Raw genomic sequence first — 6,216 nt, 5'->3', positions numbered from 1 at the left:
GTTGATGAGGCCGAAGGGCATGACCGTGTAGCAATATGTACCATGCTGTCTTGTGCATGTCTTCCTCAGCCTTCTTAATCTGGTTGTACCCAGCATACCCGTCCATGAATGATAGGAGAGCATGCTCGGCAGTATTGTCCACCATAATGTCAACATGTGGCAAAGGGAAGTCGTCTTTTGGAATCGCCTTGTTCAGATCCCTGAAGTCGACGCAAACCCGAATTCTTCCGTCTTTCTTTGGTACAGGCACAATGTTGGCCACCCAGTCAGAGTATTCAGACACTTTGATGAAGTCAACCTTGAACTGTTTATCCACTTCTTCCTTGATTTTTAGCGCCCATTCAGGACGCATCCGGCGTAGCTTCTGTTTTACAGGTTTAGCTCCGGATTTAATGGGTATCCGGTGCTCTACAATTTCTCTGTCAATCCCAATCATGTCTCTGTAAGACCAGGCGAACACGTCCTTGTATTCGTGGAGGAGGTCAACGAACTGTTGTCTTTCCGAGGGGTCCAGGGTTGTCCCTATCCTAAGTTCTTGAGGTGTGTTATCGGTTCCTACGTTAATAGGTCCGGTCTCCTCAATGATGGGGGTTTTGGTTTCCCGTTTGTCAAGTTCTTTGGCTAGGTGAGGTGGGTAGTCACTCAAGTCAAATTCCTCATAGTCATTCAGAATTGCATTGCAGTTAAAATGAGACGAGTCATAAGCAAACTTAGCGTTCATTAAGTTGACACGAGCGAAAAGCTTGGAGAGGACAGACATTTCGTGGTCAGTCAGAGGCAACACAACAGAGGAGGTAGCCCCTTGAACAGGCTCCAGGTTGTCACCTTTCATGAGAGTGGGGGTGACCTTAGTAGACTCAGCCTCTGAAGCAGCCACGACTTTGTGATAAAACAGTGGGAAGGGGACCTTGACTGGGACATCAGGAGTGTTAGGAGTTATGACAGACTCTGACTCCAACTCAGATTCGGACTCTTCCTCACTTCCCTCCTTGAACATATGGCCTTCTCCAGTTGTGATCTTGAGAATGAGGCCTCGGCGATTGGTCCACTTGATGGTCTTCCTCCAACCTTGGGTAGCTTTCTCCAGGTTAGTGTCGGAGATCAAGGCGGTGGGATCAAACTGGTTGTCCTTCAGGGCGATGTTGATAATGTCCTCATAGTCGAGGTGCTTGATGTTATCTTCCCCAAAAAGGAGAGTGACATCTTGTCCGTCGATGCATGGTGACGGCTTAGATTCAGTTGATGTAGTTTCGGTGTTGTCGGGGATAAAGTAGATGTCCTGGAAGACTTCCACTCCCGGGTACCTAGCCCTGGCCACAGAGTCATAGATTGGCTCCGGAAAGCCGTGGTAGAGCTCAGATTCTCCCTCGGGGACAAAGTATCCATTGAGAGTCAGATGATAGGGACGGAGGATAACTCCGTGCTTCTTGCGCTTTCGGACTAGGAGGTTCATGTCCTGGATATCTTCGTCGGTAGGTTCGTATCCCAGCCCAAAGGGAATGTTGGGGACCTTAGCCTGTTTCAAGGGAGGCAATGGGTCCTTCACTGGATTGAGCGGCAAACCCGGGAAATAACCTTGACGCATCATGATACGGTTGACCGTGAGGTTGGCGAACGGGTCACAATCAGAGGGTGTTGACTCCTCGGTTATGGCGTTTACGGCTTGGAAACCCCACATTTCGTTATCGTCCTCCTCAATGGCTTGGGAGGCTATCCCCTTTCTCATGACTGCCTTGATCGGGGAAGCAGGAATTGTGATTGATTTCCCATTGAATGGGACCCTGATCTTATGGTGGAGAGTCGAGGTGACTGCCTTGACGGCGTGAATCCAGGGACGTCCCAGGAGCATGTTGAAGGAGGCGTCGATGTCGACCACCTGAAAACTGGTTTGTCTTTCCAGTGGTCCGGTTGCGACGGTCAAGGTGATAAGCCCAGCGACCTTGCGACAAGTGTCGTCGTAGGCGCGTACCCCATGATTTGTTGGGACCAAATCAGCTTCCCTAATACCCAGCTTGTGAGCATTCTTTAGGGGAATGACATTCACCACGGATCCGTCATCCACGAGGACCATGGGTACATTTTTCTGGAGGCATTGTACGGTGATATACAGGGCCAGGTTATGATCGGCTCCGAACGGAGGGATATCCTCGTCGGAGAAGACGATTGGGTTGTTCAGATCAGGGGCGTCCCTCGTCATGTGCGCCACTATTTCTTCGGGGAAGAGGTGGAGGGCACTTTGTTAATTTTCCCAAAGCCCGCAATGAGCTCGCCGATGCTCAAAAGACGTTGCGATTAGTTGCCAAATTGAGATTTCAGCTTTCGCCTTCTGAAGCTGTTTTAAGGATTGAATTCTCTGGAGCCCTTGGTTGAGTGTCCACCTCTGGGATGACTCGGTCATTCGTTGTTGGAACGACCGTTGGATTGTTCGGGTTCTGATAGGGCCGTCCGGACCGGGTGAGATATCCGATTTCTTTCGCCCGTTTCTCCTTCCCTGGGATGATATAGACATCCTCAACATCATCTCTTCAGATGCCGTTAATTTCTGAGTCTCGAGGATACCTTTGAGGGGTATTCCTCGGTGGGCTGTTCTTGTGAGGGATATTTTTGTGAGGATGGTTTTTGTGAGGGTGATTTTTATGGGAGTAGTTATTTTGAGGGTGATTTTCGTGAGGTCTATGCCAGAAGGGTCACGGGAGCAATCCATCCTGGGGTGGGTAGTTTTGAATGCTTGGGGAATTCTCCCTCGGGCGCGGTGGTGGAGGATTGAAAATGAGTCGACGGTACGCGTCGTCGAGTCGGGTGATTCTCTCAGAGAGGCTGGCTATGGCCTCCTCAACTTGTTGAAACATAGTGAGCATAGTGGCAGCACTAAATACAAACAGTCCGTCGGAAGGATTTTTTTCCAAAGCATTCACCTCGTCATCAATTGGCAGGATGAGGTGAGAGGAGTCTAAAGTCGGCTCATCGTCAGAGATGGCGTGGATTCCCAGAGGGTTCGTTTTGTTGTTCGATTTAGTTGGTGGGAGGAAAGGCAAATCTCCTTTCTCAATCATATCTTAGATGATGTGCTTGAGTTTGAAGAAGGTTTCGGTATCATGCCCTTTTCCCTGATGGTACTGACAGTAGGCACTGGGGTTCCAGAACCGGGACTTCTTGGCATCGGTCGGATCTGGGGTGGGTCCGATCGGTCGTAACTTCCCCTGGTCCATGAGCCTCTTCAAGGCGCTTGCATAAGTTGACCCTGTGTTGGTGAACACTCTCTGGGGGCGCTCAGTTTTCTTAGCCGATGGTTCGACGAAGTTAACCTCATCAATCTTGTTCGTCTGGCCGTAAGGGCGAGATCCGATTGAGGTGCACTACTACAAAAAGTAGCAAAGAGATCACTAATAAGAAACCTTTAAACTCTCAAACCGGTCTCTTAATATAAGAAACCGTTTATTTAGTAAAACTGGTTTCTTAAAATTAGCTAACAAATCGGGTTGAATCTAAACTGGTTTCTTCTCTTTTTAGATTTGTTTCAAACTGAACTACAGATTTATACCGTATCATTTTATTCTCTTTCTATTCATTTTGTATCTTAGCACCATATGACATGGGTTATCAGTTAGCAATTCGCAGTTACCAACCCTACTACTTGGCTCGCCACATATCGATCGCCACCACCACCAAACGCACTCCTAACACTATCGGCGTCTCTTACTCTCGCTTGCTCCTCCTTCCAGTCGATACCTCGATAATAGGTACTCAGTTTTCATCAATTTCGTTTTAATTTTTTAGGGTTTATGGGTTGTTCGATGTTTTCTTAGTTAGGTTGTTATATGATTTTGTTTGTTGTTCTTAACAATACATATAGTTTTATTGTTCTTGTGTTTGAAGTATGGAACTTTAATTGGTTAGACTTGCTAATTATTGTCGATCAATTTAAGGGTTTTGGATTCAAATAAGCTTACATGTAATCATTTACTTTAATCGTCGTTATATGATTACGAATGTCGATTAGTGATAATAAACTGATAATACCATATTGTTGTTCTTTTCATTAATATCCCCACCTTATTCCTCTTGCGCCAGCTTCTTCCTACTTTGTTTACTGCATTTTTTTGTTCATTTCTTATATATGTATTGTACAATTTTTCTTATTAATTATAAATGGTTGCTTTTCCAATCTTTAATTTTGATACGAGTAATATGATACGGAGTATATGATTAATTTTGGTTGTAAATCAGAAATGCAGGCTCCAAATATCATTGCCTAGTTAGTATATCGATATAGGGCTTTTGCTCAAGCTTATCGTCAAGCTCTTGCTAGTATGATGCATTAATTATTCACGCTTTCTTGAATGGAGAGGTTAAACCTTAAAGAACAAACCTCATATACAGAGTGCGTACCTACACAAGTTGAAACTTATTAGGCAAACAGTGGTCTTATGAGTATATTGTACTCCCTCTGTCCCGGTTATTTGTTGTCCTTTTCCATTTTTGGGTGTCTCAGTGAATTGTTGTTCTTTCAATTTTAGGATTGCATTTGATGAACAAATTGGTCATTCACACTCAATTTCATCCACATGTCATTTAGTAATTGGTCCTCTCCTCTTTCCTTGGTCTTTATGCCAAAACCAAAGGACAACAAATGACCGGGACGGAGAGAGTTTATAAGTGTAGGGGGTTGAAAAACATCGACCACATTGACTATGAATCCAAGAGTACTCTCTGCAGTGCTTTCTTGTTATGAATAAGGTTCAATGGTTGAGAAAGCTAGAAGCATGTCTTTATTACATTTATCTGAGAAATGAAATAATTCTTGGTTAACAACTACTCTTTTAATTATTGTTGGTTGTTTTGATATTGTTCAGCCTTTTCAAGAGCCAGAAAAACGCGTGTAATTGTTGAAACACAAAGCGACATTAGTAACAAGGGCAACAATAGTTAGGGACTTAGGGTAAGTGTAAGTTTTCTCCGTTGTTTTTCTCTCAGCTGGCCTTATTTAGGGTGCGTTGTTGTAAACGTTTCTTTAACATTGTCGTGTATAATCGTCAATCAAATGTTTAGACTTGGGAGGCCTTTTATCGACCTTTTTTTTATGTCAAAGTGGCTGAATCTAAGGAAGAATCTAAGGAATCTACACTGCTTCCCGCTTGATTCATTTTTAAATAGGTAATCAAGTTGCATCCTGAAAAGGGAAGAAATCGCATTCCATAGACTACAAACTGGATGACACCATGGTAATATCCATGGCTGAAGATGTGGGTGAGGCAAGCAATGTAGCAGGTCAGGTTGCATAAATCATTCTTGGAAAAGGAAACGAAGACGAGGGAAAGATTATGAATAATCAAGCTAATAGAATTGCGTCGCCTTATGCCATTTTCACTGAAAGTGAGAGCTTGATTGGTGATGCTGCTAAAAATAAGATCGTCATGAGCCCTATCAAATTCGTCTTTGGTTAGTTTTTCCTCCTTTTTGTACATTGAGCTTAGATTTCTTCTATCTTGGAAAAAATTTATCTGTCATTCTGAAAAATGATATTGATGTTTTATTCAAGTTTTGTTATACTGTCGTTTAAATTATGCTTTATTCATATTTTTTCTTGCTTTTGCACATATTATACTAAACCTAATTGCTCAAATCTCGTGTCGGACCTGGTTTTAGGTGTCATTAACTTGTCTTTCAGGGAGATTGGAATCTTTAAATCCTAATAATGCTTATACATTTGTTTTGGCCGTGAATTCCTGGGATACTACGCTTCTTGATTATAGTACACACTTGACGGCACTAATGGAAAATCCTACCTTTTACGTACTACCTTGTTTTTAACCTCACATAAAAAACAGATGAGACCAAGATGTTTAGCAAATGTGATCGACTTCTGATGTTTAAAGCGTAAACATCTCATTTTATTTTTTGTATTCTTATTCCTTCTCCTCTAGATGTTGAATATCATGTTGCAACAAGTATCTACAAGAATTCAGTTTTTATTGCTTGTTTTTTCCCCTTCGTGCAGGAACGACGCTAGTGTAATGACTCCGAGTTTGAGATGATTTTGATGACAGATAACTAGAAGAGTTATTATTTTGCTAGATTTACTCCTTGTATAGTTAGGGAGGGATTAATTTGTACGAATCTTAATATAATTCTAAGATAGGTTGCTTTTGGCAGTTGGTGGTGATTGTGTAATTAAATAAAAGTAATATTTTAATGATTATAATTTTTGATTAATAT

General features: G+C 42.8%; 1 long non-coding RNA gene across 1 annotated transcript; it reads left to right on the top strand.

Annotated features, from left to right (window-relative positions):
• The first annotated feature begins 4,893 nt into the window (after nt 1-4,893).
• Nucleotides 4,894-5,561, top strand: LOC141609041 (uncharacterized). Its single transcript, XR_012527157.1, has 2 exons — nt 4,894-4,939; nt 5,155-5,561. It is a non-coding gene; the product is annotated as an uncharacterized LOC141609041 (long non-coding RNA).
• Nucleotides 5,562-6,216: the final 655 nt, after the last annotated feature.

Source organism: Silene latifolia, chromosome 10, assembly GCF_048544455.1.
Source record: "Silene latifolia isolate original U9 population chromosome 10, ASM4854445v1, whole genome shotgun sequence".
In the NCBI taxonomy this organism is placed as follows: Eukaryota; Viridiplantae; Streptophyta; class Magnoliopsida; order Caryophyllales; family Caryophyllaceae; genus Silene; species Silene latifolia.
Note: the sequence above shows the minus strand (reverse complement) of the source record. Positions and strands in the feature narration are given on the sequence as shown.